This window comes from Peromyscus maniculatus, chromosome 5 (genome assembly GCF_049852395.1).
Source record: "Peromyscus maniculatus bairdii isolate BWxNUB_F1_BW_parent chromosome 5, HU_Pman_BW_mat_3.1, whole genome shotgun sequence".
Taxonomy (NCBI): Eukaryota; Metazoa; Chordata; class Mammalia; order Rodentia; family Cricetidae; genus Peromyscus; species Peromyscus maniculatus.
The window spans coordinates 129,941,311-129,964,768 of NC_134856.1; the positions used below are offsets into that span (position 1 = coordinate 129,941,311).

At 40.5% G+C, this 23,458-nt stretch overlaps 1 protein-coding gene and 1 non-coding gene across 4 annotated transcripts in view; both read right to left on the reverse strand.

The window, feature by feature from the left end:
* Ptpdc1 (protein tyrosine phosphatase domain containing 1) overlaps positions 1-23,191 on the reverse strand; it is a 67,598-nt gene extending 44,407 nt beyond the window's left edge. For 2 of the 3 annotated variants that reach the window (XM_076573273.1, XM_076573274.1), the window contains exon 1: positions 22,954-23,088. The gene's annotated coding sequence lies outside the window, so the exon portion shown is untranslated. Of the gene's footprint in view, positions 1-22,953 lie in introns of all 3 variants that reach the window. The other variant, XM_006992295.4, reaches the window with a different exon arrangement.
* LOC121829942 (U6 spliceosomal RNA) lies at positions 15,263-15,369 on the reverse strand. Its single transcript, XR_006072981.2, has one exon. It is a non-coding gene; the product is annotated as a U6 spliceosomal RNA (small nuclear RNA).
* Positions 23,192-23,458: the final 267 nt, after the last annotated feature.

The following is a 23,458-nucleotide window of genomic DNA, read 5'->3' on the forward strand; positions in this document are numbered from 1 at the left end:
CAACGTGACAAGAATCCATTAAAAACTGCTTGGGGCCGGCTCCCTAGCCGGAGCAGCCGGCTCCCTAGCCCCGGCCCAGGTCTGCTTGGGCTCAGGCTGGACTGTGAGCTGCTTGCTTAAAGCCAGTGCTACAAACAGCTCAGGCCTGCCCTGCTAAACAGGGCCCCTGCCTGTAAAGCCAAGCCTTGACTCGGCTCAAGAGGGAACAAGTGGCTGGCTCTAAGCTTTAGCCAGCTACCCCTTCGCTTTCACTTTCACTTTCACTTTCACTTTCGCTTTCTCTCTTGCTTTCTCTCTGTCTCTCTGTTTCTGTCTCTCTCTCTCTCTCTCTCTCTCTCTCTCTCTCTCTCTCTGGATTCACACCTAGGACACTAGGTGGCTCTTTTGAAATTCGCTCGGATTTCTACTGTTCTACGCAGATTTGGTAAGTCATAAAGGAAAAAATGGGTTTTCTGTGTACATTGGAAGAAAATTGGGTTTTGTTTGAAATTTTAGGCAGTCTGACAATGGAACAACTATATGAAAAGATTAGTATTATGGGAATTATGCAGTTTATCACCATGCTTATTCTCATTTTACTATTTAAAAAGATAGTCGATTTAAGTGCCAGGATAACAGCTTTAGAAAAACCTGTTAATTTTAACAGTGAAGTTGGTTCAAGTTTGGATCATAAGGTTACAGAAAGAAAGCCTGTTTTCACACAGTCATCCTTAATTTATCCTGTAACCGTACAGCAGATGCCTGATCAAATGGCTACACAAAATATCTGGGCTCCAATTGAACTGATGGATTTTAAAAGGTTTAAGGAGGCAATAGTATCTTATGGCATGCATTCTCCATATGTAAAGCAAATGTTAAACTCTTGGTCAACATATAATAGGATTATACCACAGGACTGGCGGGACCTTGCACAAGCTGTTCTGGAACCCAGCCAGAGAATTCAATTTCTAACATGGTTTAAGGAGGAAGCTAGAAACGTAGAAACACAATGGAGGGATAAAGGAATACAAGTTTGTCAGGATCAGCTTATTGGAGAAGGCCAATATGCTTCAATACAAACACAATGTTTATATGATGTTCAAACCGTAATTTTATGTCGAATGGCAGCCTTGAATGCATGGGACAGAGTTGATGAACCAGGAAAAAAACCTGAGTCATTCACAAAGGTTATGCAAGGCCCTAAAGAATCTTTCACAGATTTTTTAGAAAGACTGGCTTCAGCAGTAAACAGAATGGTCTCAGGATCAGAAGCTAGTAAGGCAATAATTGAAGCTTTGGCATTTGAGAATGCGAATGCAGCATGCAAAAGAATAATCAGGCCGTTAAGGGCAAGATCTGCACCTTTGGAAGATTGGATTAGAGAAACAATTAATGTTGAGGTTGATGAGCATGATACGTGGGTAGGAGAAGTAATTTCAAAAGGTTTGAGGAGTGTTAGATGTTTTGGGTGTGGAAAGCAAGGACATTTTAAAAGGGACTGTAAACAGGTCATTCCTAGAAGCAATGTTTCTTCAAGGAACAATGGCAACAGAATGCCCCTTCCTTCTGGAGTATGCAGAAGGTGTGGTAAGGGAAAACACTGGACCAACGAATGTAGATCAACAAAGGACAGACAGGGTAATCCTTTGCCTCAGTTTTCGGGAAACTCCCGGAGGGGCCTCATGCAGGCCCCCATAGCAAAACCAGTTCAAACCTTTCCTGCAGCTGTAGAGGAAATCCCTGCTCTGAGCGATTAAATAACCAAATGACTATTGGAATAAATCATGCTGGTCAGGATGATGAAAAAGAGAGAATAGAAAATTCAGGAGAAAACATAAAGAAAATTTTTTGGCAAACTTCTATTAATGAACAGAGACCAAAATTAACGATAAAAATAAATGGTGTTTTGTTGTCTGGTCTGGTAGACACAGGTGCGGACATTACCATAATTGCACCAGAATTTTGGCATCCAGCTTGGCCTCTTCAGGAGGTAAACGTTCAACTGTTAGGAATTGGGACATTATCTGGAGTGAAACAGAGTGCAAGATGGCTGGAATGTATAGGTCCAGAAGGACAGAGAGGAAAATTAAAACCATATGTCGCTAACATAGCTATGAACCTGTGGGGTCGAGACTTGTTGCAACAATGGAATACTCAGATTAAAATCCCTCCAATCTCAGAAACAAATCATAAACTAGCACATGTTTCTGAGAGAAATATTAGAAGGCATTATTTTGAGTGGTCACCAGCCATCCATATTATACAAGAACAGGGCACAACAACTGATAATCTTCCAAAAATACCAACAGCTCTACCTTTAAAATGGTTAACAGACAAGCCTGTATGGGTTCAGCAATGGCCTTTAACAACAGAGAAACTCCAGGCTTTAGAAGAGCTGGTAGAAGAACAGTTAAATGCTCAGCATATTGAACAGTCAACCAGCCCTTGGAATTCTCCTGTATTTGTTATTAAAAAGAAATCTGGTAAATGGAGAATGGTAACAGACCTTAGAGCAATTAACAAAGTAATTCAGCCGATGGGCTCTCTACAATCTGGAATTCCTTTGCCTACTCTGTTACCAAAAGGATGGCCTCTCATAGTTATTGATTTAAAAGACTGTTTCTTTTCAATACCCTTACAAGAAAAGGACAAAGAAAGATTTGCTTTCACAGTGCCTACTTATAATAATTCTCAACCGGTTAAAAGATTTCAATGGAGGGTCCTCCCACAGGGAATGTTAAATAGCCCAACTCTGTGCCAATATTTTGTACAACAGCCATTGGAAGTGATACGTAAAAAATTTCCTAAATCTATAATTTATCATTATATGGATGATATTTTACTAGCTGACTCAAATGCAGATACTTTAGAAAGAATGTTTGAAGAAGTAAAGAAAATTTTGCCTTGCTGGGGATTACAAATTGCTCCTGAAAAAATACAAAGAGGAGATTCTATTAATTATTTAGGATATAAAATAGAGCTACAAAAAATTAGACCCCAAAAGGTGCAAATTAGGAGAGATAGACTACAGACTCTTAATGACTTTCAAAGATTATTTGGAGATATTTCTCATCTACGAACTATTGTTGGGGTAAAAAATGATGAACTGACTAATTTGTTCAAAACCTTAGAAGGTGACAAGGACTTAAATAGTCCAAGAGAATTATCACCTGAAGCTGAGAAAGAATTGGCCTTGGTAGAAAAGAAAGTACATGAAGGGCACGTGGATCGTATTGATCCAAAGCTGGATTGCATTTTGGTTATTTTACCTTCTAGGCATTCCCCTACTGGAATATTAATGCAGAGGGAAGATATTATATTGGAATGGATATTTTTACCAAATAAACCAAATAAAAAATTAAAAACTTATGGGGAAAAAATCTCTGACTTGATTTGGAAAGGAAAATTGAGACTTCGTCAGTTAGCAGGAATAGACCCAGCAGAAATTGTCGTACCTTTAACTAAGGAGGACATTGAAAAATTATGGACAGAAAGTGAACCTTGGCAAAGAGCTTGCAGTAATTTTTTGGGAGAAATTAACAGCAAATATCCCAAAAGCAACAGAATTGATTTTATAAAGAGAGCTGATTGGATCTTGCCTCGAATTGTACGGCAAAAACCCATATCTGGAGTTCGTACATTTTATACAGATGCCAACAAACAAGGAAAGGCAGGTTACAAATCAGAAAATTTAAGTAAAGTGGTACAAAGTCCTTATAATTCAGTGCAAAAATCAGAATTGTATGCTATTCTGTTGGTATTAATGGATTTTTCAGAACCTCTCAACATAGTAACTGACTCTCAGTATGCTGAAAGAGTGGTATTACATATTGAGACTGCAGAATTTATCCCTGATGCTTCAGAATTAACTTCACTATTTATTCAATTACAAGATACAATCAGGAAAAGGAGTCATCCTTTATATATAACTCACATTCGATCTCATACTGGTCTGCCAGGCCCTCTAGCACAAGGCAATGATGAGATTGATAAATTATTGGTAGGAAATGTGCTGGAGGCCTCAGAATTTCATAAAAAACATCACGTCAATAGTAAAGGTTTAAAAAAGGATTTTCCCATAACCTGGCAACAAGCCAAAGAAATAGTAAAGAAATGTCCTACTTGTTCCTTCTATAATCAAACACCATTACCAGCAGGATGTAACCCAAAGGGTACTCAGAGGAATGAAATCTGGCAGATGGACGTGTTTCACTTTGCAGAATTTGGAAAACTGAAATATGTACACCACACTATCGATACTTATTCAGGATTTCAATGGGCAACTGCTTTGAGTTCTGAAAAAGCTGATTCTGTAATCACTCATTTGCTAGAAGTTATGGCCATTATGGGTATACCTGCACAAATCAAAACTGACAATGCTCCATCATATGTCTCTGTTAAAATGAAACAGTTTTTTGCTTATTACAATATAAAGCATATTACAGGTATACCACATAATCCTACAGGTCAAGCAGTTATAGAAAGGTCAAACAGAACTCTAAAGGATATGCTAAATAAACAGAAAGGAGTAACAAAAACCCCCAGAAATAGACTGCATAATGCTCTATTAACTTTGAATTTTCTGAATGCCAATGAGAAAGGAACAACAGCTGCAGAGAGACATTGGGTAATAGAAAAAACTACAGAATTAAATCAGCCTATATACTTTAAGGATGTGCTGACCTCAGAATGGAAGCCAGGGTATGTATTACGTTGGGGACGAGGTTTTGCTTTTGTTTTTACAGGAGAAGATAAGCTGTGGATACCATCAAAATTGATAAAGGTTCGATTTGAACAAGAAAAACCTCTTAATTAGAGGAGGTGATAGTTCATCAACCAGCATGAACATCCAATTTAAACTAACTTGTACCTGTAACACATGTCTTTTCATTTAATCAGATAATAACTTGCCAAAAAGGAACATCCCCAAAATTAGTCTTGGGGGAAGGTTTTTGTTTTTGTCTTTTAGGAGAATGAAGGTTAAGGAATCTGAAGGACACAAGACAAATGAGACAACTGAAGAAAAGGGACAAATCATCTATCCCAGGAAACAGAGTATATTGGAGTATATGGCATATGGGTATATATTATCTAAAAAATTTTATGTCTTCTTAAATGTTTGTTTCTGCTTTTCTCTAAAGATTTAACACTATTGGTTTTCTAATAGTCCCAGTTCAATTAAAATTTAAAGCTGACTTTGGAGTTGGAGAATGGCTCTCTCCTTCTTCAAACTCAAGCATGTTGTTAAAAGGAAAATGCAAACTCCCTGTATTATGCCAGAAAGAGCCATTTTCTGCTATGGGACAGGACAAAAGCCAAATTAATTAAGGGACTATTCTATTACTAATCTCAACTCTTTGATTCTATTCTGATTCTTTAAACTTTTCTTAAAGTATAAATTTTATATCAAAATTTACAAGATTAATAGATACATATACATTTTAAACTTTGTTAAGATATGAATGGTCATATAGAGTACTAACTAATTCTAAAAAAAAAAAAAAAAGGCTTCAATTAGCTGCATATATATGTCTTTGTGTTCGAGTCTCTTATCAGTTTTCTGCAGGAAATCACGGCCAGGCCTAACATCAACTGAAGTCTCAGGAAAGAAGATGGGGCCCCACAACAACAACAACAACAACAATTCCACGTGGACAATAATAATATCACTGAACTGACAAACATCATCTACAGATCAGCTTTGAACTACAAGGTGCTCAGAGCAATTTTGAGATGACTAGCTGAGATGATCCAGTCTCAAAGACTACTTGAATAAGGACTTGAGATAAACCCTGAACTTTGGCATTATACACAGACTGGATAATAATGAAGGATATAGTTACCTTTCCTAGAATTTGACAATTAACTTAAATTTTTCTTTCAGGATAAAGATAACTTCGCCCATACCCAGCAGGAAGCAATTTTAAGAATGACGCCCACATTCCCAAAGAGGTGGTGTGGGGCGGGTGGTTTTTTTTTGGTTCTTTTTAATGGGTTTTGGGTCTGGGATAATTTTCATTATTTAGGGGGGTAGGTTACAAGTTGTCAAGGGTTAGGAAAAAGGCTAAGCAAAGGAGATTAGATTTAAGGTTCTTGTTTAAAAAAAAAAAAGAAAGAAAGAAAGAAAAGAAAAGAAAAAGACAATTACTAGTTTTAAATACTTTACATTATTACCAACTATTAGGATATAAAGAAATGAAAGTAGTTAGACATTACAATAGAAATTGTAGTCATATTAGATATGTTTTAAAAATTGAGCAGATATATTTTAGACAGGTCATCTTCAAACCCTTCAGAGATCTACAGAATATGGCATTTAAAATGTTTTAATAACTTAGAAATTTTTCTTTTTTGAGACATGTCAGCTCCTGGCAGTACCAATCTACTTCAGAGAAAATATGGGCATTGAAGAAACTGCATATGGAGTTAATTTTCATTGTGGCAAAAGTTAGCCACTGGACAACAAAGTATCCTCGTATCAACAGGACAAAATGGACAGACAGAACACGAAACAAAGGACTACCGATTCTTGCCAAAACAAGTGTGGTTATGGCTTTATCAAAAGGCATCTTCTGAGGCCAGGACAATATGGCACCATCCCTGAAGTCGCCTTCACAATCTGGAAAAGGTACAGTGCCCTTTTCTTTGAAGGCAGCTGAACAGGCAGTGGGCCGATGGCTTCTGTTGTGCAATGGAACAGCAACTGAAAGCTCACGCCTCTCAATAGTAGACTGGCATTTAATAGAGGGATGTGGAGAAGGGCATGCTTAGATGAAGCCATATATACACAGCCAAGAAGAATGGACAGCTGAATTCAAAAACCATCAACAATTTCCAGAATTTAAAATCCTGAATCATGACATGACACTAGTGGAATTCAGGTGTTTCTGGTACATGGACTGCTCTCACCCAGTGTGAGGTTGAACTGTTGACCTTGTGTACAACCTACTTCACAAATGAGTCTGTCAGATACGCTAAGCCTATAGGCTGAAGATGATGCCCCAACACTGTGGAGAAACCTCAGGTGACTGTCCAGGCAGCTGGCTGTTTCTGTCAACTCACAAAATTTTTGGAAGTTGCTTTTGTGCACTTCCTGTTTTTATTTTTGTTAGCTAATATTATTTCCTTCTTGGGTCTCTGAGGGAGTTGAAGATTAGTTAGTTATAGTTGAAGATTAATTAGGATAGAAAGTGAATTAGATACATTTTGGACTTACTAAAATAGGATAGATAAGGGAATTATTTTCTCTGATTTGTCAAATACAAATGGACTAGACATCGTTTAGGTATTTGTTACTTGTATATATTGTATATAGTTATTGTACTTTTGTATATAGTTTTTCTTTTGTTAGTTATAACCTTTTGCCTTTTTTCTTTTTATTAAAATAGAAAAGGGGAAATGTGGTGATATTTTATTTGTACTGAAATGTTATTTTAATTTTATGTTAATAAATAAAGTTGCCCTGGGGTCAGAGCTATTAGAGCCATAGTGAGAGCGTGGTGGTTAGAAGAGCTAGGTAGATTTCTGTGTGTTCAGGGATACAGCCAGTATTGGAGACATACGCCTTTAAGACCTGGAGGGCGGTACTTACAGGCAGTGATGAGGCAGTCATGTGGTTGGGTTTACAACCAATGAGAAGGCAGAACAGAAAGATTATTTAAACAGGGACACAGGAAGTACCTCCCTCTCTCGGGGAAGCTAGGAGCACTGCAGGAGGTAAGATTTTATCTCTGAGCTCTGACCTCTCGGCTTTTCTCTTTTACCTTGGCTCTGTGTTTCTTATTTTAATAAGACCATTGGTTACATCTACAAGATACCATACCTCTTTGAACACCATTATGTGAACTGCTATCATGTTCATTATTCAGATAATCCTTTTAATATATAGTGATATATATATATATACTTATGTAACATATATATATATATATCTTTACATACTTGGTGATATTAAACTTTTTTCTTTTTTTTTTTTTTTTTTTTTTGGGTTTTTCGAGACAGGGTTTCTCTGTGTAGCTTTGCGCCTTTCCTGGAGCTCACTTGGTAGCCCAGGCTGGCCTCGAACTCACAGAGATCCGCCTGGCTCTGCCTCCCGAGTGCTGGGATTAAAGGCGTGCGCCACCACCGCCCGGCAAAACTTTTTTCAATCAACTAGGGTTCATCATGAAAAGCTTAACATGGCTCATTATTTGCTTTATTTGTGACTACTCATTTCTAGACTAGAAAGGATTGAAGACTGTTTACCACTTTAATTCCTGACAAGAAAATATGTGAAATACATTACAAGTGCTTGGGCTACAAGTCTGGGTGACTTAAAAATATGGCAGGAATGTTTTCCTAGGGCTTCCCAGAATGAGGTCAAACCTTCCACAGCAAGACACATAGGACAACTGCTTTAAGCTGAGCTCATATACTAGCCTTTCCTTCTTCCTGAGGACATGGTAAAAGAGTGTTGCAGAATTTTTTTAAAGACTAAGCACACACTGGGGGCTACAGAGTTTTCTGCTCTTCCAGACGACCCAAGTTCAGTTCCCTGCACCCACATTAGGCAGCTCACAACTGCCTGTAGCTCCAGCTTCAGGGAATCCAATGCTCTCTTCTGGTTTCCATGGGCACTTGCACACATGACATAAACTCACAGACAGGCAGGCAGACATGCACACACATGCATGCACACATATACTCTCGTGTGCACACACACACCAAGATAAATATACACCCTTTTTAAAGTAAGCAAGAGTAGGCCAACTATCTTAGCAAGCTTCTGGAGGGCAGAAAGCATTTGAATATGAAGGGACAACGGAAATCAAGCAGAGGGCTTCGGTCCAGAATGCAACCATGAAAGTTACTGACTTATGTTTCATCAAAAAAGATGGTACTTGAGCCAGGTGTGGTGGCACATACCTTCAATCTCAGCATTCAGAAGGCCAAAGCAGGCAGATCTTTATGAGTTCAAGACCAGCCTGGTCTACATAGCAAGTTCCAGGTCAGGGAGGGCTGCATAATGGGACCTTGTCTAAGAGAAAGGAAGAAAAAGAAAGAAAGAGAGAGGGAGGGAGGGAGAAAAAAAGAAAAGATGAAAGGCCAGTGAAATAGCTCAGTGAGTAAAGACGCTTGTGCACATGCCTGGTGACCCGAGTTTATCCCAGGAATCCACAGAAATGCTGAAAGAGAGAACTGACTCCATAAAGCCGTCCTCTGACCTCCCCGTGTGCACTAGGGCACACGTGCCTCTCCTGCTCCCCACATCACCCACACATTCACACTCTGAATAAGACTTTTTAAAAGATGACATCAGAGCTGGGCAATCATGACGCACACGCCTTTAATCCCAGCACCTAGGAGGCAGAGGCAGGCAGATCTCTGAGTTTGAGGCCAGCCAGATCTACACAGAGAGTTCCATGACAGCCAGGACTACCCAGGGAAACCCTGTCTCAAAAAAACATAAAATAAAAATGAATAAATAAAAGATGAAGTCAAAATAGAATGGGATGACCATTTTTCAGTGTTAAAAAAAACAGATGGCCAACTAAAAATTTTATGTTCAGCTAAACACTCTTTCAAATGCAAAGAAATCTATACATTTTCGGGCTAAAACAAAGCAGAACAAAGCCTGAGAGAAAATTTTGCTGGCAGATCTGACCTTTAATCCCAGCACTCGGGAGGCAGAGCCAGGCGGATCTCTGTGAGTTCGAGGCCAGCCTGGGCTACCAAGTGAGCTCCAGGAAAGGCGCAAAGCTACACAGAGAAACCCTGTCTCGAAAAACCAAAAAAAAAAAAAAAAAAAAAAGAAATGCCAGTCTCTCAAATTGAAATAAAAGGTCACTAAAGGGTTAACTCTCAAATCTACATGAAAAAGCAAAGAACACCAAGAAAGGTAATTTTAGATGCAATTCTTTTTTTTAACCAGTTCTTAAAGACATCCACATGAAGTAATAACAATAAAAATGAATTGGTAATGTTACATCATGTAAAGATGTACTTTATGATAATAACAGTATAAATAAGGGGGAGGAAAAGAGAAGTACACTGGAGAAAACTTTCACATAGCACTGAAATTAAATTAGTATTAATGTAAACCAGGATGTCTTCAAATAAGAAGCTAAATGTACTTTCCAGAACAAGCACTAAAAATTTATTCAAAAGAGAGAAAAAGAACAAGGAAATCAAAAGGGCCTGAAAAAAATCTAAAAGAAGGCAGGACTCAAGGAACAAATGAATACAAAATACATAAGGCATATAAAAGAGAGAAACAGCAGCCATAGTTCTGATTTATCAATAATTATAATAAATGTAAATGGATCACACATCTAATCCAAAAGCAGTGATGGATATAAAGTAAAAGATTCAACTATATGTTGCCTATACATTATCAGTACCAGGAATAAAAGATGGGTTATCATTACTAACCCCGAAGACATCAAAAGACAATAAAGGAAAACTAGAAAGCAGTATCGATCTACAGATATTGTCATTTGAATAGAACTCAGTGAATTCCTTGAAGAACACAACTACCAAAACTCACTTAAAGAGATATAGATAATATCAATGTCATGGTACCTGAAAAAGAAATTGACTTAGCAAACATCTGACCACATCAGTCCTCCCCTCCCCAATACCAGACTCAAATGATTTCACTAGCAAACTCTATCAAGCACTTAGGACAAAATAATGTGTATATACCAAAACTACATAAAGAATAGTCTAAATCTAAGAAAACTGTTTGTTTTGCTTTTAATCACAGCTAACATCATCCTTAATACTGAGAAACTCAGTGTTTTCCTAAGATCACAGGAATGAAGAATATCCTCTATCACTGTTTGTATTCACCCTCATACTTGAACACACAGCTTTAAATTGGCTGTCTCCATCAAATCCCTCTCCTAATTGCTCAGGGAACTGAGTGAACATAGGGAGGAGGCAGAGTGTAAGAGCCAGAGGGGATGGTCTCTGATTCTTGTACCTGCCCTTGGGGCTCTTTTCCTCCTGTTGGGTTGCCTTGTCCAGCTTCAATGTGAAGTTTTTGTTTCATCTTATTATATCTTATTTTGTTGTTATCTCCTAGAAGCCTGTTCTTTTCTAGTGAGAAACAGAAAAGGAGTGAATCCAGAGAGGAGAGGGGCGATGGACTGGGAGGAGTAGAGGGAGGGGCTGTAGATCTGTAATCAAGATATATTATATGAGAAAAGAACCTATTTTCGATAAATGAAAAAAAGTTTCAAACTTCTGTTCAGTCAAAGATGTTAAGAGAATGAGAAGAAACAGACTAGAAGAAAATATCTGTAAATTACACAGTGATAAAGGCCATGCATCCAATTTATACAATTTACACAAACAAGTTAATTTAAAACACTATTGTCTTTGTTGTAAAAAGTAAACTGTTAATAATTAGAATATTTTTAATTAAGAAAACTTGAGTAAATGGTAGCATAGACTGGGTGTAGTGTACCTGTCTATGATCCCAGCACTCATGAGGCAGAGGCAGGAGAATTGCAAGTTCAAGGCCAGCATGAGCAACATAGCAAGAATTAAAAAAAAAAAAAAAAAAAAAAAAACAAAAAAAAAACCCTATTTTAAAAAATTATCACATGCAATACTCACAGAATACAAATAAGTTACATTTTTAATCAGACTAATACATAATGACCTGGAAATTTGGCTGCAACAAGTTAAAAGGTAAAAATCAAGTTGCAGTACAATGATTTTTCACATAACTATATGAAAAAAAATTGCAAAACAATAGAAAATGCCATTTGTATTACTAGATGGGGAACAATGACAACAGTTTTTGAGGGACTTAGGTTCAGAACAAAGACAGAATATATCACACTGTATTCCCTTCACACATTACTGCACTCTTTGACCTTAAATCACAAACAAAATTTTGATATAAAAAAGATGAGAAAAATAAGAACAAAGTAGAATCAAATATATGTATGAATATACAAAAATGAAGTTCATCAGTACTAGGAATGCTGTTGTGTGACCAAAATGAAAGAGCTGTTTATTTGAGCAGCATGGGAAAATCCTACAAAAAAGTTGTCTCTGATCTCTACATGTGTTCTGGGATTGTACTAAGTGAAAATTCTAGTGTGTGTGTGTGTGTGTGTGTGTGTGTGTGTGTGTGTGTGTATACATATGTGTGTATGTATATATGAATAACATTTATAGACTCTCTGGAAAAGACAAAAACTACACAGACAGAAAACTGGCCAGTTTCTGCAAGGGTTTTCAGGACGGAGGGCTGACCAATTACAGCACAGATTATTTTCAGGACTAATAAACTATTTTATCTATCAGTGTCAATATAAATATATGTTATCTACTTATGAAGAACCATGTTTTTTTTTGTTTTGTTTTTGTTTTCTTTTCTCTTTTTTTTTTTTTTTTTTGAGCTGAGGATCAAACCCAGGGCCTTGTACTTGCTAGGCAAATGCTCTACCACTGAGCTAAATCCCCAACCCCAAACCATGGGTTTTCATAACACAAATAATATCTACTAACATTTTTTAAAATCCAAGATTTAAAAAAAAAAAAATCAACCAAGAGGGGGATGGGTTTCAGCACAGACCTCAGACTAAGGCAAAGGAATTTAACTACATTACAAAAGCAGGACAGAACCTCACAGAGGAGATGGGAAGAAAGTTCCAAGTACCTTTGGAAACGAACGGAAACAGAGAGAAAGAACTATCCATACACACTGGGTAATGTTTCTTATGGAGGTCACATTAGCAATCCTAGTATAGTTCATGGACACCGACTAGAAAATATCCATGAAGAGATGCTGAATGTAGGAGCAACACTGACTGTGAACTAGGAAGTTATAGGTAAATGAGGAAGAAGTGAGCCTTCTGCATAAGTATCTGCATTAGTCTGGCACACTGTGGGAATTCCTGGTAAGCTTAACAGAATAGTCTCATCTTATCTACAAGGACATGTTTCAAGGCTCCTTAGTGAATGTCTGAAACCGTGAATGGTAACAACTACAGGTGCCCTCTGCTCTTTTTAATGCATACACACTTACTATGGAATACTTTATAAAATGAACAAAATAAGAGATTAACAATAACTAATAAAATAGAACAATTATATTAATATACTGCTAATAGTTAGGTAGCTGTCTGAAAATACCTTATTATATTCTATCTACTGTGTGAGATGATACAATACCTACACGATTAGATGAAGTGAGGGGAAGGACACAGGCACTGTGGTAAGCCATTAGCCTGCTACACAAAGGTACACATGCATTGTTATATAATTGAACACAGCATTGTGACAGCCTATGAATAAGTGACTAATGAGTGGGTAGCATTCACAGCATGAGTACACTGGACAAAGGAATGACTCATGTCCAGGGCAGGACAGAGTGGAGGGGGCAAGGCTGCACCATGTCGCTCAGAATGGCATGCAATTTAAAACTTACACATTTTTTACCTCTGGAATTTTCCACTTCATATTTCAAACTATGGTTAACTAGATAACTGAAGCCATGGAAAATGAAACCACAAACAACGGGAAATCACTGCAATACAGGCATGTATGTTTTTACAAGTCAATATATATCCTACTAATAATATAAAGTATATATACTTTATAACTCTGGTCCCAGATGGATACCTGAAAGTAATGAAACCCTAACTGTGATGAGCACATCAGAGCAAATCTGGTTTCTTTTTTTTTTTTTTTTTTTTTTTGGTTTTTTTATTATTATTATTATTATTATTATTATTATTATTATTTTATAACACCATTCAGTTCAACATAATAGCCACAGAATCCCCTGTTCTCCCCCTCTCGCCCACCCCTCCCCCCAGCCCACCCCCCATTCCCACCTCCTCCAGATCAAGGTCTCCCCCGAGGACCGGGGTTGACCTGGTAGACTCAGTCCAGGCAGGTCCATTCCCCCCTCCCAGACCGAGCCAAGTGTCCCTGCATAAGTCCCAGGATTCAAACAGCCAACTCATGCAACGAGCCCAGGACCTGGCACCAATGCACAGCTGCCTCCCAAACAGATCAAGCCAAATGACTGTCTCACCCGTTCAGGTGGCCTGATCCAGTTGGGGGCCCCTCAGCCTTTGGTTCATAGATCCTGTGCTTCCATTCATTTGGTTATTTGTCCCGGTGCTTTATCCAACCTTGGCTTCAACAATTCTCGCTCATATAAATCCTCTTCTTACTCACTAATTAGACTCCCAGTGCTCCACCAGGGGCCCAGCCGTGGATGTCTGCCTTCAGATTCCTCAGTCCTTGGATGGGGTTTATGGCACCACTATTTGGGTGTCTGGCCATCCCATCACCAGAGTAGGTCAGTTCCTGCCGTCTCGCGACCATTGCCAGCAGTCTTTTGAGGGGGTATCTTTGTGAATCTCCGTGGGCCTCCCTAGCTCTCTGCTTCCTCCCCTTCTCACCTTCTCATGTGGTCTTCATTTACCATGGTCTCCTATTCCTTGTTCTCCCTCTCTTTTCTTGATCCAGCTAGGATCTCCCACTCTTTCCCTCGACTGTCGCCCTTCATTGTTCCCACTCATGACCAGGCTATTCATGTAGATCTTGTCCATTTCTCCGTGTCTTTTTTTGGGGTCCCGTTTTCCAGGTAGCCTCACTGGTGATGTGAGTAGCAGTCTAGTCATCCTTGTTCCACATCTAGCATCTTCCTATGAGTGAGTACATACCATATTTGTCTTTCTGAGTCTGGGTTACCTCACTCAGGATGATTTTTTCTAGATCCATCCATTTGCCTGCAAACCGTGTGATGTCGTTGTTTTTCTCTGCTGAGTAGTATTCCATTGTGTATATGTGCCACAATTTATTTATCCATTCTTCAGTTGAAGGGCATCTAGGTTGTTTCCAGGTTTTGGCTATTACAAACAATGCTGATATGAACATAGCTGAGCAAGTGCTCTTGTGGTATGATTGAGCATTTCTTGGGTATATGCCCAGGAGTGGTATAGCTGGATCTTGGGGGAGATTGATTCCCAATTTTCTAAGAAAGCGCCATATTGATTTCCAAAGTGGTTGTACAAGCTTGCATTCCCACCAGCAGTGGAGGAGAGTTCCCCTAGTTCCACATCCTCTCCAGCATAAAGTGTCTTCAGTGTTTTTGATCTTAGCCACTCTGACAGGCGTAAGGTGGTATCTCAGAGTTGTCTTGATTTGCATTTCCCTGATGATTAGGGAAGTTGAGCAATTCCTTAAATGTCTTTCAGCCATTTGGGATTCCTCTGTTGAGAATTCTCTGTTTAGTTCTAAAGCCCATTTCTCAATTGGACTGTTGGTCCTTAAAAATATGGAACGCTTCACGAATTTGCGTGTCATCCTTGCGCAGGGGCCATGCTAATCTTCTCTGTATCGTTCCAATTTTAGTATATGTGCTGCCGAAGCTAGCACGCAAATCTGGTTTCTAATACCATTCTCCAACAATGGGGCCCAGGGACCCTTGCTGAAATGACTTGTTTTAGGGCTAGAGCAGAGAATAGTCAAGATGAGCCTAGATCATCCTGTAGTGCTACAAAGCAGAGGAGGGCTCAAAACTCTGGCAGACAAGAATGTCAAAGGAAGAGAGGCCGAAGCAAGCACTCCTGATGGCAGGCACAGCTGGGCAGGCCGCGGGAAGGACTGAGCAGTGCAACACTGCCATCCCTGGCCAGCAGCAGCAACAACCCCACATGCACAGTAGTCACCTCAGGCCACTCAGCCACTTCCTGCACCTTTTCTAACTTGAGAACATAAAATTATGTCACTGGGCAGGTTAATTTTCCAAAGTAGGAAAACAGCACACACACAAACATGGGTCAAAAAGGACATCGACACACCAGTACATGTTCAGAGAGAAAGAGGCCACGTGACAGGCACACATGAGCCAAGTCCACCTGATAAGTACAAACATCATGAGATGCAGGATGGTGGGGTGCAAGGATGAATAAAATAGTCTGTGCTTTAAAAAGGAAGTGCTTAGTAAAAGGGATGAGAGACTATACCCCCGGATTAATGAATGTAGACATTCAAAGGGCTGCTGTAAGCAAGAGAAATAAGATTTGAGTATGATCTCAAGAATCAACAAGAATTAAGGGTAGTCTATAACAGGCTGCACTGGGTGCTAAGATCTCCACATGCCCAACACAGAATTGACTCTGTGCCAGGAAATATGTCATGTTGTAACCTATGTGTGTGCAGATACATGTGCCAAGGCACGTGATGGCGGTCAGAAAACAAACAAACTTAGGGATGATGCCCTGCTTTCCGCCTTGTTGGAGAAGGTCCTTTGTCTGCTGCTGGTTATGCCGGCCTGGCCCACCTGTGAGCTCCCATGGCTGTCTTGTCTCCCCTCCTACCTGCGGCAGGAGCACTGACATTCCTAAAGTCATCGCCACCTCATCCACTTACCTGAGACCAGGGACCCACACCAGAGCCTCAGGCTTACACGGCAGGCCCTTTACCCACAAAGCCTTCTCCTCAGCCCTCATCTTAAGTTACACAATAAAAGAACATTTTATCTATAATTTGACATCACCTAGGAAAGTCAATGTTCTAAAAATAAACATTTAGAAGTCTAAATTTTAATACAGAGAAATAGTTGAACTTTATTTCTGTGTTCATTAATTTGAGGAGTTTATCTGTCAAGGAGGTTTGTATTGATCTAAGTAATAATCACTAAGAAACAGAAATGGGAGGTATGGGCTAAGAGTACAATTCGTCTCCATGTTTATATCAATTTAAATGATCATGGGCATTTATCCTTTAAAAATTCACAAATCATGAGTAACATTCTGCTATTTTCTGTATTTTGAACCATGGAATCATCTGTGTCAGATAAAAGAGAAGGATCTAAATGAGAATACGTTTCCCATGTGCATCAGGAAGAACACAGTAATCGCAGAGAAAGGCCCTGCCCTGTGGTCCTTCACATCTGTTTCTAAGAAGCTTCTGCTCAAAGGAAAGCAAACCCTTGACTAAAGTCAGGACTCTGCACAGTTCTTACCTCGCAGTCAGGCTAGGATGGTGGCACCATAGGACCTTTATGAATTAGGTACACAGACTCATGACTGAAACTTACCCAGCTACTGGATAGAAAGACAGACACAGCAGCCGATTAATAAATAGTGTTCAATAGGACATAGAGAAGGTAAGCTTGTTCAAATAGGCCACTGACTCAAAGAACCAGAAAAATGAGAAGCATTCAGGAAATAACAACAATAATGATGAACTATCTAATTAGGACAATCAGCATATAGGAAACCTCATGTAAGAGGAACTGGGAAAGATATGTGCTGGCATTTACTATGGCATACTATTTTGGCAATATGCTAACATATGAAAAATCAATGTACAATGGTACAAAAAAAATACAGAAGTCAAAGGAAGTCGAGTGTAAAGTCTCTACGCAGAAGGTAAACATAAATGTGCATAGGAAAGGCCTGGCCATGCAGCAGTCCAGGCCTTTTACAGCTGCACACACCCTCACCTGTGCTCTTTCTGCCTTCTGCAGAAAGATGGATGAGACCACATCCATGCTCTGGCTGTACCTCTTTCTCCTGCGTGCTGAACCCCAGCTCTGAGGAGCAACAGCTGATTCTGAGGTCTGAGCTAACCCTCCTTCCCTCCACCCCCAGCCTGAGGCCATGGGAGCAGCTTTCTCCCTTGGATTCTGAGGACTGGGAATCAGGGCCTGGAGCTGAGCAATAGCAGGTCTGCAGTAACCATAAACTCAGGCCCAAGACCTGAAATTGGCCACAGCAGGGGCTGGGCAGGCAGGAAACACCTCCGAGCTGCCACAGCTTGGAAATGCCAGGGAGGGCCTTCTTTCTTCCTTTGCTCTGGCTGCCAGGCTTGGCCCTGCCCTGTGCCACCTCCTGAGTCATGCACCCACCCAGCCTGGGGCTGGACCCACATAAGCCAAAGACAGTATGGAGTGCTGTGGGATGGTCTGTATGTCAAATTGCTCTGATTGGTCAATAAATAAAACACTGATTGGCCAGTGGCCAGGCAGGAAGTAGGTGGGACAAGGAGAGAAGAGAGTTCTGGGAAGCGGAAGGCTGAGGCAGAGAGACACTGCCAGCCGCCATGACAAGCAGCATGTGGAGACACCGGTAATCCACCAGCCACGTGGCAAGGTATAGATTTATGGAAGTGGATTAATTTAAGATATAAGAACAGTTAGCAAGAAGCCTGCCACGGCCATACAGTTTGTAAGCAATATAAGTCTCTGTTTTTACTTGGTTGGGTCTGAGTGGCTGTGGGACTGGCGGGTGACAAAGATTTGTCCTGACTGTGGGCAAGGCAGGAAAACTCTAGCTACAATGGAGGCTACCTGTATGGAAGTGGGCAGGCTCCTCTACCTCTCCTCTCTGGACGGGTGCTGCCTGCTTAAACAATTTAGACAAGATTCAGAGCTGACATTTCAGACTGCTGTTTTTCACCTGTGGATTTAACATTCGTGTTTTTTAAGTCACAACTTCGATATAATGTTACTTAATGTTTGGAAAAGCCAATTCTCCTTTTAAATTTATCTTACTAATTGACACTGATGAAGCAACAACCTGTAGCCTATAACTAAGCCTGGATTACTATGAAAATGGGGCAGTCTGATGCTACCCCATCCTCAACACCTGTGTTCAATCAACCACTCAGGAATTCACAAAAAAAGAAAAAGGAAAGAAAAACCTTTTTTCTTACATTTCTACATTTTACACTATATAATTTTTTATATTTTATTATTTTGTTAAGATGATTGAAATAATTTATTAAAGTTAGTCATCTTTCTTCAAAGGCTCATGATGGCCTGGATATCTGTAGATATCCAAAGACAATCCATTCTTAGACTCCGTTAAAAATATTTAGTGGCTGGGAGCATGGCTCACTGATACAGTACTTGTCTAACAGGTCCCAGGCCCTGGATTTGGTTCCTAGCATGGAGGTGTGGGTGGAGAAAAGGATAATATAGTCAACATATGTATATTCAATTCACATAATGAGGGTGGTAGTTTAAAAACTGCAAGAAGTCGCCGGGCATTGGTGGTGCAGGCCTTTAATCCCAGCACTCGGGAGGCAGAGGGAGGCAGTTCTCTGTGAGTTTGAGGCCAACCTGGGCTACAGAGTGAGTTCCAGGAAAGACGCAAAGCTACACACAGGAACCCTGTCTCAAAAAAAACAAAAACAAAACAAACAAACAAAAAAACCTGCAAGAAGTCAATGTTTTAGACTGTGCTCTTGTACTAGGCCCAAATGGTCACTTGTGCTAGATGTTAGATTATCAAACAAAACTTGTAAAGAACCAGTCCTCCAAATAGGAGATCAACAACAGCCAATCAGAAGGAATTCAGATGGTCTGAAATGGCAAGACACAGAAAATCGAATTCTAAACCTGCAAGTTACCTGCAGCCACCCCTAAGGACCAATCTGGGGTCCGCTCCTTGCTCTTCTTGCTCTGCCCATAAAGCTTACCTCTTCCACTAGCTTTAGCTATAGGGGCACCTTTCCAATAAACTGGAACTTCCAGATTCGTCAAGTTCTACAAGGACCAACTACACCTGGAAGAAAACTACAGTGCAGACTATGTTTCTGACTAAATCTTCCTTCGGGGATGCTGCCAACAGAACCCCACTCTCCTGGGACTAGGAACGTGGAAATGAGTCAGGAATTAATGAAAGAAAAAGAGCAGAGGCTTTTGTTCCTGGGTCAGCAGTTTAGGTTTCTGAATTTGTAACTTATCACAAGATTCTTCTAGTCCCAATTCTAGTAACAAAATAGCCGTTTAAAAAGAACTAGAGTCATGTGAGTAAAGAACATGCTTATTTACCATGTATCATCATATTAAAAAATATGTCACAAAATACAATACACAGGCTGGCAAAATGGCTCAATGGTGTAAAAACGGTCGCCTCTGAAGTCTGCTGACCTAAGTTCCATCCCTGGATCCCACCACAGAAGGAGAGAAACAACCCCTAAAAGTTGTTCTCTGATCTAACACGTGCACCCACACTTCTATATACACACTACAATAATAATAATAATAACACAGTTCACACACACAGTACAGAGTATGTTCTCAGTTCTACATAGGACACAAACAAGAGTGGAAGAATACACACCAAAGAATTAAGAATAAATTATAGATTTGTATAATAATTAAATAATAATTAAAGTATTATATTATACTTTATACTTCTTAGGAATCAGTATTGGGAACAAAATAAAAAACAGAGCCACAACACAAGTTTTTAAAAACAGGTAATTAAAGTAAATAAATAAATAAATAAATAAATAAATAAATAAATAAATAAATAAATAAAAACAGGTAATTAATCCCTAAAACAGAAGACTCAAAGCAGTGGAGAAATGTAAAATCTCTAGAACCACATATTAAAAATAAATAATAAATAAATAAAAACTATCAAAGGCTGTCTTTGCAAAGCTGTGAATCTAAATGCAAATTGTTTCCATGAGCAAGTGACATCAGAGTCCTTCTTAAATACATAGGAATTTGCTATAGAAGTCTGTAGTAGGCATGCTTAAACCATTACAGTATCTGGTACAAAGCACTCAAAATCTTTTGATGAAGGAATGTTCTGAACTCAGATATACGGGAGGCAAGTTGGTTTAAGGGGGTAATGTCCTAAATCACAAGATGGAACAGGTGTGTGGAGAACAATGTTACTTGAACTATAATAGAAATAACTCAGATAAAAAAATGACATTGTTTCCTACCCGTGACTGTGGGTCCTCTCTTAATTTGTGGTGGCCAGCTCCCTTTGCTATATAAGCATTATAGCATCCAGACATTAAGTCTGGTCTAGAGACTCATGCTTACTCATTCTCAGGAAGATCCAAAGCAGAGCTCTTTCTCAGGGGAAGGACGGCAGCGGCAGCGGGTGGTAAGAAGGTGGTCTCTGCTTTTGCCTCTGCTTTCTGATCTCTGGGCTTTTAACTCTGCATTTGGCTCTGTGTTCTTATTTAATAAAAACGTTCAGAATTACATCTACCAAAAAGAAAAAAAAATCCAAAGCAGAGACAGTATTTTGTAGCAGCCAGAACCAGGCTGTGTAGACCTGCCACTCAAAATAGTTCTTACCTAAATTACCATTCTTTGAGATCCATTCACCCCCGTCATAATGCACTTGGTATTCACAGTATCCACTTAGTATTCACTGATTAGTTTGAAATCAGTCTGTCAGAGCCATCTGCACTCCCAAGCTCCTTCTAGCACTGTTCACAACAGACTCCTCCATACTGCTTACATCACAACTGGGGGGGGGGGGAGCGTTGGACCTGGGGGGCAGGTTTTGGTTTGGAAAAAGGGTTGAAATGTGCTTTTAAGAGAACAGTGATTTGAAGTTTATCCTCAGAATAATTTTCAGAATTTTTTTTTCCAGATTTGGGATTGTGAAGTTCAAGCTCATCTCTGAGAATTTTCTAAATTTTGTGAACCTGAGTAATTTGTGTGATATCAGAGATGTCACTAACAAAGACACAGCAATATAAAGACCATGAACATCATTTTGTTAGACTGGTGGTATTATGGGTAAATTGTGGTTTTTAAACTTTTCTTCATAGGGTTTAACTGTGATTCACATTGACTTTAAAATAAATACCCTGTTTTGTATTGTTTTAAATATATTCAATAGCACTCAAGGAAGGTCATACAAAAAGTGAGAAAGCAAATTCAAATTGTCAGGACTTTCTCCAAAAGGAGAGCTATCAACGGTGTTCCATCATAACCCTTGGATTCCACCAACAAAGGATTTTCTTCAGAAGAAAATCATCCTCTTGAAGAGAAAATGATTTTCTTTAGAAGAAAATCATCCTCTTGAAGAGAAAATGGAAGCCGTGCTTGAGATGGGAAATTTGAGTCTCCAGGACACAACCCTATGAAAGCATTGGAATCAGGTGAGGAATTAGTTATTGCTAAAGTGGACTAAGGGTTACCAAATGAGAATCATCTGAGGCTTTCTGCAAACTTCAGGCTGGCCCTAGTTTTCCAGCAATGCCTGGGTAGCCATGCTCTTTAAAAAGCCCCAGGTAGAATTCCTGGGTACTTGGCCACAGCTGAACAGGAGATCCAAAACCACGTTATGCTGGGTGAGTGGTTTGGGGGCCATACAATCGTATTTAAATCCTGTTTCTTTCAGTTAATAGCTCTGATTGTGGCGAGTCACCCAAGCCTTCCACTCTCTCATAGAAAAACAACAAAAAACTAGAATGACACTTTGTTGTTGGAATCAAATAAGATTGTGCTATGTGGATGTCTACTTGTGCACACAGCTTAAAAGCGCCCTCCACAATAATGACATCTCAGGTTCTTCAGGCTCTCAGTCAGTGTATGATTGTGTTCATTAGCATAGACAACTCTTGCAGAATATTTGATCAGCGATTTCCCTAAAGTACTGTTTCTCAAGCCCCCCACCCCACCCCCACCCCGGGCCTTTCTTTCTTTACTATATTCTCTTTTCCATTAAAATGTAATACCACAAGTACTGTGTATCAATGTTGCAATTCTCTGAAAGGCCACAAACCCTGTATTATATAAGACTTCACACGCACACGCAGACACGCGCGCGCGCACACACACATCATCATCAATGTTGAGAATGCATGTCAGAGAGAAAAGTGCCCTGGACGAGGTCAAGGGACTCATTTACTAGCAGAAATAGGTCTGAATTAGAGATCACAAAGTGCTAGTCTGATACCAGCTTGTGACTGTCTTGCTTGGTGTATTTTCAATTAAAAAAAAATTAGTTACCGATATTTTCTAATCAAGAGATTTCAACTAAAACACCCAGGCATCCAACTGCTCACGAGACATCGGAGTGTCGCCCCACAGAGCAGGACAGAAAGGGACCCGGCAGCCCTGCGGCCCTGGCCCCCGCCCCGCCCCTAGGGATGCTCCTACAAAACGCCTCCCTCAATAACCCGCCGCCTAAGGACAACCGTCTGGGGACCGCTCGGCGGGCGCCTAACTGGCTGCAGGTTCCGAACCTCTTGGCGCGCTTCGCTCTCCGGCTTCGGAGCCCTGGAGCCGGCGGGTCGGGCTCGCACGTCAGGGCCGGGAGGCCCAAGCACTGCTGGGGTTCGGCGGCTCCGGCCTGCCCGCAGCCCTGCTCCCGCGCCCCGCCTGCCGGGCCGGGCCTCCCCGCCGGGCGCGCCACTAGCAGCAGGACCGACTCCCCGCCGGGCGCGCCACACAACGTCTCCCCGGGGCGCGCGCACGGGCCACTCCGCGGCCCGGCCGCCGCCGCCGAGGACGCCGCGTCACCCGCGCTGCCTTGCGCGCGCCCGACCCGCCGGCCAATAGCCAGAGTCACTCTGTGCACGTGACGTGCACCAGCCAATGGCGACTGGAGGCGGCCCGTGACGCAAGGGATGGCGCCTAGGGGTTTCGAACCTGCGCGCGCGCGCGCGCGGCTGGGAGGCCCATCTCGGGATGTGTGGTCCCGCGGTGGTCCCGCGGCCGGTGCGCGGAAAGCCGGAGGACTTTCAGGGC